Raw genomic sequence first — 11965 nt, 5'->3', positions numbered from 1 at the left:
ATGAGTGGTTATTACATATCATTAAAATTTGTGTTTTTCATACGTTAATACCTTTTGTATTTCATACTGTGATTTGTACATATAGGTTTTTAGCTTAAACATCAATATATTTGATTATGATGAGCAACACCCATACCGTATAATCAACTATAAAAGGTCACGAGATGACAAATTTAAAACAATTCAAACGAGGAAACTAACGGCCTGATTTATGTAAAAAAACAAAAAACAAAAACAGACATTCAGACAGGCACATTAATAATATGTTGGTGTAAGGCATTATTTTTGGCACCCAACCCTCCCCTAACCTGGGATAGTGATGTAACAGTACAATATATATGAAAAAAACTGTAAAAATCAGTTGCAAAGGTTTGAACTTAACAGAAAAACAAGTAACAGACATACAGCTTTGTTTGGACTTATTTGTTTGCTTTTTGGCCTTGAATGTTTATCCCTAATATTTCATTAACTGTGCATTTACATTCAGATATCGCAGATCAAATTTATTCGTTCATAGTGTATTAATTTACGTTTTTTGCCTGCCAATGGATATTTTATCGTATGTTTTTCTATGTTGTGATGTTATGCTATTGTTTCAGAAAAGGGAGAAGGTTTGGTACCATTAAAACGTTTAATCCCGCTGCAAATGTTTGCACTTGTCCTAAGTCAGGAATCTGATGTACAGTAGTTGTCGTTTGTTTATGTAATATATACGTATTTCTCGTTTTTTTTATATAGATTAGACCGTTGGTTTTCCCGTTTAAATGGTTTTACACTAGTAATTTTGTGGCCCTTCATAGTTTGTTGTTCGGTGTGAGCCAAGGCTACGTGTTGAAGACCGTGCATTGACCTATAACGGTTTACCTTTTTAAAATTGTAATTTGGATGGAAGGTTGTCTCATTGGCACTCACACCACATCTTCCTATATCTATACACACCGGACGAGGCAGGGTATTTATATATTCAGTAAAGGTATGAAATCACTCGTAGTTTTTACGAATATTTGATGTAGACGGCAAATAACAAAGTATCAATTAAAACTCATAAATCCAAAATAGACAAAGATATGACAAAATTAAAAGGAAAAACCCGGGAAAAATAAAAACAGTATTCTACAAGCACTATATAGAGCTGTTACGCACACAAGAGAGAAAACATCTTAATACTAGTAGTAAGGAAAGTACTCACAATCTGTCACTAAAATTAAATGATAATACAAAACCATTAGTATTTATAAACTATTAACTGGGAAATTAAACCAAATCATAACAAGATATACAAAACAATTATATTTGCAATTCATACATCGTTCTGTAACCAATAATAATTACAATGGATGATGTTTTTTTTTTCTTTTATAAGAACAAACAGGAACCATTAATTGTACTGCAACTGACCTAAAAAAAAACGCTTAGTTAACAAGTTTAATGTTCCGGAATAACACACGGCTGCAAATTATTTTAAATGATAGTTTAATATCTTTATTTTAATTTCCGTCTGGTCGTAAAAAGTTTCTAATGTCACACTTGTGTATTTAATAGATATATGAAGAGGTGGTGTGAGTGCAAATGAAACAACTCTCCATCCAAATAACAATTTATAAAAGTAAACTTTAATATGTCAATGAACGGTCTTCAACTCGGAGCCTTGGCTCACACCAAACAACAAGCCTTTAAATGGGGTACCCCAAAATTGAAGGTTTTATGAAGTTTCCTTAAAATCCAAAACTTAATTGTTTTTGTTAAATGTCTGGCTCTTTTCGTAAATATTTTCGATGTACATATCATCAAGGAATATCGGAATGATGAAGACATATTTATGATACTATCCCCGATAAAAAAAATTAATCTTAAAGTTGGCTCTTTCTTATGGAAATTTAATTAACGCCTTTTTTCTTTGAAAACGAGAAAAAACATATGAATCAGAAACAGTATTTGACATTTGAGAGGACAAAATATATTATTGCGATACTGAATGCAAATTTTGTTGTGCAAAGTCCAAACTTTTTTGTCAAAAACTCAAAAGTAAAAACATTATCTGTACCTTTTTTGATTACGGAAATTTCATATCCGTCAATCAGCCCCATCATTTATTTTGTCGATGTGAGTATGTACATTTTCTAGTATAAAGTTATTTATTGATGAGTTTTGAAGTGTGATTTAAATATATATATATATATATATTCTTATTGTACACGTTTTGCTTTTTCATAGATATATAATTTAGGCGTTTGTTCTTCCGGAACATTAAAGTTTTAAAAAATGAAATCAGGAATTTGATGAGACTGTTGTAAAAGTGAGAGGTTTAGCTCTATAAAACCAGGTTCAATTCACCATTTTCGACATTTGAAAATGCCTGTACCAACTCAAGAATATGACAGTTGTTGTCCATTCGTTTGATGTGTTTTGTTATGTGATTTTGTCATTAACTCTTTTTTCTTTCCGTAACTTGACAATTTTATCTATTATGTCTGTTTTGTTCACGCATCGTTGTAAATATAATGGGATTTGATGCTACTGTCATACATGTGAGCCGTTTAGCGCTATAACATGTATAACTCCAGGTTCAATCCACCATTTTCTACATTTATAAATGTATGTGCCAACTGAGGATTATGACAGTTGTTATCCATTTGTTTGATGTGTTTTATCATTCGATTTTGCCATTTGATTAAGGACTTTTCGTTTTGAATTTTCCTCGGAATTCAGTATTTTTGTGATTTGCTTTTGATAATATTTAGTTAAAGATTTTATCTTTGAAAATCTAATAAAATCCTTGTTATTTTTCTTCATTTCATCATCAAGAAAAAAGGTGCTTATGTAATATGAATGCAAAATCTACAGAGAATTATTTCCCGCCATATTTTCAATGACTTATATCTCGTAAACAAGCACACGGACCCTCCATATTTTTCTGCTTTCTCAGTTTCTTTATTTATATACTATCAGTTTAACAGTCTTTTCAAAATCTTGTAGCGAACGTCCTTAAATGTTTTAATTTTTTTGAATGTCACAATGAGTCACAGTCTTATCCTTAAATACATTTTTGCAAAGATATGTCGTATATGAAATTATTTATTAATACTGTCAGAAATATCCTTGAAGGCTCTGGTTCTTGTGATATTTGTTCAAAATTGAATCTTGAATCTTAAATCATAAGCTTTGTTGAAAATAGGTTCATATCATTGTCGTCAAAATTGAGACAGGTTAAACTAAACCGTAAGTGTATACTCTTACGGGTTAACATAATTTTATGGTTTACATCCATTAAAGCATTACTATATCTTTATAGGGATAACAGAATTTCACTGTTTAATCGTTTTGTAGCAATTTTCGTTCACCATAGTGGATCTGATCACGACTATAGTTGCAGTTTTTAACATTAATGTATTTTTGAAGTATTCAAATTATCTGAAGAAAAGAAAGAAGTAAAACACTGAGAAAAAAATACAATAAAAAACAACGTGTACTAGCAATTATTAAATGGTAAGAAAAATGAAAAAGAACATACGTTGATCACATTTTGGACCTGTATATCCTGTTTCACAATCACAGCTATAACTAGAAAATCTATTGACACATCTACCACGGGTACAGGGATTAGGACTGCAATCTGAAACAACCACAAGTTTTTAAAACTATTTAAACAATGTGTATCAGTTTACAGGAACATATGTAATTTGAGATGAAAAGAATTTTATACAGTATTGAGAGCATGATAATTAAACTCTGATTAAATAGATAACAGAAAAAGACAATTGCAGGGTCCAAAAATTTGTGAAATATTTCAATTTTAATATAAAATTCCTCTGTGAACGAAGCTATAATGCTGTTAGATTTGTGTCTTTAAAAATTACAATGTAAGTCGTAGTCAAACAATTCATCTGACACATGCCAAATTAATTCATATTACTTCGTAGTGTAGTGTTTGTATTATCTTATATCATTGTTTTATGTATATTGACAAAGATGTTTAAACATATTGTACTTACGACTTTTTACTGAAAAAGAACAAAAGTAACATCAACATTAAATGTGTACAGTATTGAAAGATGGACATAGCAGTTTTGATATGTTACATTTGAGAGCTTGTACATATCCAAATTGTCTCATGTGCTATCATTTAATAGTTAAATACATGGTTTGCCAAATGTTGTTTATTCAAGATAAACAATTTTTTTCTTCTTTAAAAATCACACCTTTTTCAAAATGTCAATGCCATGGTTAATAAGAAATGAAAACTGCGATGTATGGTAAAAGTTCTATCAAATTTTGAAATGTAAATACTTTTCATTCATCGACCTTATTAATATAATTTGTAATTTTCCAAATCATTGCTTACTATTTAAACAGTTTTAATTTGTGATGCATTCTTCATATAAATTCCTTTTAACCTTCTTTATTTTCTCGTTTTTTGTCAGTTTCTTTATGTTGCGTATTATTTATAAATTCCACTCCAGCCGACGTCTTAAATGTTTTTGGCATACAATTAAGTGAGATATTTTGACTATGATTCACTATATTCTTTGGATTTGTTATGTAGACAGAAATAAAAGAACCGTATGTTTGCTTTTAATTCGTTTTTATGTACATGTTGGGATTGTTTTTCTTGTATTATTCTATTCTTTTTTACCTCTGAATAAATGTGGTCAAATATTTACTAATATCATTCAACTTACATGTATCAATAAAATAATTCCCATTATATAAGCTGTATATATATACAAACCCTGAGCACATGTCGTCCCTGTATATCCAGTTGGGCAGGTACAAACATATTTGGTTAATAAATTGTAACATTGACCACGAACACATGGATTAGGACTGCAGTCTTTATGTAGAAACAAAAGAACATGTACTGAACTGATTTTTTCAAAGCTTATAGAAAAAGCGTTGATATACATATTTAATAAAAAGAAATGATAAAAGTTGATTAATGTATAAAGATTGTTAACATGAGTGGTTATTACATATTATTAAAATTTGTGTTTTTTTCATACGTTGATACCTTTTGTATTTCATACTGTGATTTGTACATATAGGTATTTAGCATAAACATCAATATATTTTATTATGACATACCGTATAATCAACTATAAAAGGTCACGAAATGAAAAATTTAAAACAATTCAAACGAGGAAACAATCGGCCTGATTTATGTAAAAAAAACAAAAACAAATACAGACATTCAGACAGGCACATTAATAATATGTTGGTGTAAAGCATTATTTTTGGCACCCAACCCTGTGATGTAACAGTACAATATATTAAAAAAACTATAAAAATCAGGTGCAAAGGTTTGAACTTAACAGTACAAAGCAAAAAAACAAATAACAGACGTACAGCTTTTTTGGACTTATTTGTTTGCTTTTTGGCCTTGAATGTGTATTCCTAATATTTCATTTACTGTGCATTTACATTCAGATATCGCAGAACAAATTTATTCGTTCATAGTGTATTAATTTACGTTTTCTTATTGAGTTAAGCCTGCCAATGGATATTTTATCGTATGTTTTTCTATGTTGTGATGTTATGCTATTGTTTCAGAAAAAGGGAGAAGGTTTGGTACCATTAAAACGTTTAATCCCGCTGCAAATGTTTGCACTTGTCCTAAGTCAGGAATCTGATGAAAAGTAGTTGTCGTTTGTTTATGTAATTTATACGTATTTCTCGTTTCTCGTTTTTTTTATATAGATTAGACCGTTGGTTTTCCCGTTTAAATGGTTTTACACTAGTAATTTTGTGGCCCGTCATGGCTTGTTGTTTGGTGTGAGCCAAGGCTCTGTGTTGAAGGCCGTACATTGACCTTTAACGGTTTACTTTAAAAAAAAAATGTAATTTGGATGGAGGGTTGTCTCATTGGCACTCACATCACATCTTCCTATATCTATACACACCGGACGAGGTAGGGTATTTATATATTCAGTAAAGATGTGAAATCACTCGTTGTTACTGACAGTTAGTTCAAAGCTAATAATAACTAATACAAAACCATGTTTATAAGACAAACGTCTCGGTCAGTACACATCCAACATCCAATAGATTAAGTGTCAAGACGTCATTAACATTAATTGAAAAACATAAGATGTGCATTGGCAAAATACAAGTATCAACAGATTGTAGAATCATGAATGTGCACATGTTAATGAATATAACAATAATATGAGTTTGGTATTTTTTAACTAATAAAAAGATATTTATAACTGATATATAAGTCATGTTGTTCCAGAATAATAGTTTGTTGTAGAAATATTGTAAGTACAAATGCAATTCAGAATTCGAACATAAGATATGGTGCATCTTTCATCTTCTTTTTATGCTTGTTTAACAAAAAATCTGTTTAAGGACACTTATGGTCGCAGTGATATGAAAGTTTAAGACAATTTTTTTTAAAGTGATTTTCAAAAAACAAAGAAAAAAATGAATAACCACTTCCTACAATGTGCATAAAAAAATCAAGGTATACTTACGATCTATAACTGAAATTATTTAAAGTTCATATTGTCAACGTTACTTGCATTTAAGGTTAAACTAGAACAAACGATCAAAACAACGAATGTGTTCTAATTTGTCTATTCTATTCCTTATCGTTCTCTTTGATCCAAATATTACAATACACGATATGACTTGCTTATATAATAATATCGGGACATTCTGTTTATGGTACTAGAGTTTGCATGAATTGTTTCTATTATACATAGTTCAATACACATGCTCTGACTCCTGTTTTAGGTTCTAATTATCAAGAGCGTTGATGTTTTAAATATCGATCAATAAGATCAGCAGAACATAAATAAACAACCATTGGATTTATTTAAGAGTTATCTCCCATTATTTTGTTTTGGTTATGTTTCTTAAACAAGAGTTTTCTTTTTAGTGTATACTTAAAACGACATATGAAACTCGCATTGATGTTATTGTTACATTTTCAAGTTTTATAAGAATTAACTGAATAAGTGTGTATTTTCATGCAAATGATGTACCAAATGAAGGATACCATTTATAACGAGATCCATGTTATATTTGCTTAAATAGTCGTTACATTTATTGGTTACTCTGAAATAACTGTTTCATGTCTTTTCACCGAAGAGTGCGGTTTTGACATTTGCCAGATTACATAGCATTGCATAACTGATAATAGCGAATTAAATTTATCCTTTCATTTTTTTTAAAGGATAATGTATTCGATAACTATACGAAAACATTTTTAAATTACAATTTAGATTTAATAGTTCAAGCAATTTGCATTTGAACATCAACATTAACTTTGTTTATCTTATTTTTTTATATAAAAGCAATTGAAAAGTAAAATAACAAAATCCGAACTAAAATGGAAGTTCAAAACGGAGAGTCCTTTACAAAATCTCAAATTCAAAACGGAGAGTTCCTAACGAATGGCTAGCTGAACCTCTTACTTGCATGACTGGAGAATATTGTTCCATTATATTGATATCCATGAATGAGCAGAGCAAACAGACATACTAGGTAAAATGTCAACAGAAGGGGATTCAGCAGTCAACATTGTAATTTAATCTTTATCAGTGTAAAATACCGAATGAGTTGGGGGATCTATATCCCATATGCAGGTGAAATTTGCATGCTGTTGCTAAAGTTGGGAGAATTTTAAATTTAAAATCGTCACGCTTGTCATGGACTCTGAGTTGACTGCTGATTTGAGGCTTAAGTATAAAAATGAAGCGGAGGAAACTTAACATTTATACAAACCTTGATCACACTTCGTTCCTTTATATCCAGTTAAACATTTACAAGTATATCCTGAAAAACTGCTCACACAAGTACCACGAACACATGGCTTTGTAATGCAATCTTGAATACAAAAAACAAATGCTGTGTAAAGTTCTTAAGGTATATCTGCTTAGCAAATACATTTGTTTTAGATAGGATTTCATTTTTGTATAACACTAAGCACATTCTTTTTCATGACATTGTTTATTTAATTGAATGTAAAATCAAACTACAATTGTCTATCAAGTGACTGCCAAAATCAAAGATTCAAAATGAATGAAGTTAAAACATTTAATCAGAAAAGTTTAAAGACAAGGTCATTTTACGAAAAAGAAATATCAAACAAACCCGTAATATAAAGCATAGATATGTGTTGTTTACGTCTTATATTCTATTAATCATTTGCTTTGATTGACAGGTGTGTGGTTTGTTACAGAGTGTTTAACAAATATTGGAAACAGCGTCTCTCAAAAAAAAAAAAAACCCACACCATTATTGCCCGAGAATGATCGTATTTAAAAGCAAAAAATCGCAAACATGGGTATCTAGTAAAAATAATATACGGATAGAATATTTATACGCATTAGTATTAGCTTATATTACGAATCTAATGGAACAAAATTCATGAAGTACCCATATTTTGACTATTTTATTTATTGTGTCTGTTTAGTTAACGCATCAATGTAAATATAACGGAATTTGATGAGACTGTCATCAAAGTGAGAGGGTTAGCGCTATAAAACCAGGTTTAATCCACCATTTTCTACATTTGAAAATGCCTGTACCAAGTCAGGATTATGACAGTTCTTTTCCATTCGTTTTTTATGCGTTTTGTTATTTGATTTTTCCATGTGATTATGGAATTTCCGAATTGATTTTCCTCTAAGTTCAGTATTTTCGTGATTTTACTTTTTTTTCATAAGAATTCTTCATTTTCAACTACAATATGTGTTAAAGATATTTTTAGGAAACTAACGAAAGAAAAATAGTGTACTGGACATGCTTTATTTATCTTGCATTACACAAGTAAAGATTTGTTTTCGTTTCAATAAAAGAAATCTTAATATTATAAATGTTCAGTTGAATTATCGTATCAATTGGGAGATATATATTTAGCCCGTATTCAGGTGCTGCTGGAATGTTGCTACCTAGAAATGGAAAGTTCACAATTGGAAAGTCATCTCTTGTGTCGAAAAGTTTTGTTTTCAACCGACCCTCATTGTCCATTTCTAGATGTAAGTCTGTGGTATCCTTTATCTCTAGTTCGATGGGATAGATGTGTTTAACATACATGTAGTCATCCAAATGTTGAATAATTTAGTGAAAGAACATCATCTATATAGCGGAAATTAGAGTTAAAGGATGTTGCTATCGTTCTTCCTAAGAAGTTCGGCAAGAAGAGGAGCACAATTGGTTCCTATTAGAATGACCACAGTCTGTTGAAAAACGCGTCCTCCTAACGTCCCAAATATGTTGTCAATCAAGAAATCAAACATCTTGATAATGTAAGATTCAGAGAATTGTTTGTTTGAATCAGAGTGATCCTTTACAAAGTAGGATTTAAGACGAAATACTTGTTTCTACGTTGGTCATTCTTTTTTATGAAACACAGCAATACCAACTCTTTTAATTTGTCTTTTAGTTTGGAATGTTGAATACTTGTGCATGTTGTGTAAAGTGTAGAAAAGTCAAATGTTTTGATACTATTGCAAAATGAATCAGTGTTAGATTGCATGTACTGTAAAAGAGGGACGAAAGATACCAAAGGGACAGTCAAACTCGTAAATCTAAAACAAACTGACAACGCCATGGCTAAAATGAAAAAGACAAACAAACAACAGCACACACGACACAACATAGAAAACTAAAGAATAAACAACACGAACCCCACCAAAAACCTAGGGGTGATCTCAGGTGCTCCGGAAGGGTAAGCAGATCCTGCTCCACATGCGGCACCCGTCGTGTTGCTTATGTGATAACAAATCCGGTAAATAGTCTAATTCGGTAGGTCTTTGGAATTGTTTAGTTTCCACATGTGATTCATGCCGCCTCTAGAATAGGCAGTTTCACAATAATATATATACATACTTACAGTCAATAACTGAAACACAAGCAAACTATTGAAATTCAGTAATTACTGAAAACAGAAGGTATATGATTTCTCTCCGAATGAACTAACAATAAAAGTTATAAGTTAATGAGGTAATGTTGCATTCTTTAAATAAGATGATCTGTTCGGTTTTTGTCTTAGATTTGTGGACGATAAATATAACACATATAAGATGCAATACTACATTGTCTTTGGTATTATACAATTTTGATTATAAAATGTTAAAAACTATTATAAATTAGGGATTGTATCTCCCTGAGGCAAAGCTCTGATTCCTTTTACGAATTTGGATATACTTTTTAGACCTTTTGAATTAAAGCTCTTCATCTTTTATATAAGCTTTGGTTTTCGGCCACGAGCATCACTGAAGAGACATGTATTGTCGAAATGCGCATCTGGTGCAGGAAATTTGGTACCGTTAATGTTATTACTACCACTGGGTCGATGCCTATGCTGGTGGACTGTTAGTCCCCGAGGGTATCACCAGCCCAGTAGCCTTGGTATAAGCATTGGTTTTCAAATATTTCGGCCACAATCATCACTGAAGAGACATGTATTGTCGAAATGCGCATCTGGTGCAGGAAAATTGGTACCGTTAATGTTATTCCTACTATTCGTTGTCGTTTGACATTGATTGGTTAGTTCTTTATAACTACATAACAATAATTTCGTATGGAAATGAATCATGAACGCTATAACTAAAGCATAAAAAAAAACCATGTTACACTCCATAATCTATGTAACCCATGCTTTGGAAATGATAATGTTTCTATAATAAAAAAAATAATTCAGTATTAGAAATTAAATGACATTTATTAAAAAGATGTGGTACGATAGAAATTGAAGAGAACATACCATATACCAACATAAACCATAAGAGATTGATACATATCGTCAAGTCATTACCATATCATATACCAAGAGAAACCTCCATAGATATCGTCAAGTCATTACCATACAATATACTAAGAGAAACCTACATAGATATCGTCAACTCATTACCATACAATATACCAAGAGAAACCTCCATAGATATTGTCAAGTCATTACCATACAATATACCAAGAGAAACCTCCATAGATATCGTCAAGTCATTACCATACAATATACCAAGAGAAACCTCCATTGATATCGTCAAGTCATTACCATACAATATACCAAGAGAAACCTCCATAGATAGATACATATCGTCATGTCATTACCATACCATATACCAAGAGAAACCTCCATAGATATATACATATCGTCATGTCATTACCATACAATATACCAAGAGAAACCTAAATAGATAGATACATATCGTCAAGTCATTACCATACCATATACCAAGAGCAACCTCCATAGACAGATGAATATCGGCAAGTCATTACCATACAATACATCAAGAGAAACCTCCATAGACAGATACATATCGTCAAGTCATTACCATACCATATACCAAGAGAAACTTCCATAGATAGATACATATCGTCAAGTCATTACCATACCATATACCAAGAGAAACCTCCATAGATAGATCCATATCGTCAAGTCATTACAAAACAATATACCAAGAGAAACCTCCATAGATAGATACATATCGTCAAGTCATTACCAAACCATATACCAAGAGAAACCTCCATAAATAGATGAATATCGTCAAGTCATTACCATACAATATACCAAGAGAAACCTCTATAGATAGATACATATCGTCAAGTCATTACCATACCATATACCAAGAGAAACCTCCATAGATAGATACATATCATCAAGTCATTACCATACAATATACCAAGAGAAACCTCCATAGATAGATACATATCGTCAAGTCATTACCATACAATATACCAAGAGAAACCTCCATAGATAGATACATATCGTCAAGTCATTACCATACCATATACCAAGAGAAACCTCCATAGATAGATACGTATCGTCAAGTCATTACCATACAATATACCAAGAGAAACCTCCATAGATAGATACATATAGTCACGTCATTACCATACCATATACCAAGAGAAACCTCCATAGATAGATGAATATCGTCAGGTTAACACTGTAACATACGATAAACCAAGAGAAACCCTCAGAGATAGATGAATATCGTCAAGTCATTACCATACC

The sequence above is a fragment of the Mytilus galloprovincialis genome, chromosome 13, assembly GCF_965363235.1.
Source record: "Mytilus galloprovincialis chromosome 13, xbMytGall1.hap1.1, whole genome shotgun sequence".
NCBI classification, from domain to species: domain Eukaryota; kingdom Metazoa; phylum Mollusca; class Bivalvia; order Mytilida; family Mytilidae; genus Mytilus; species Mytilus galloprovincialis.
Note: the sequence above shows the minus strand (reverse complement) of the source record.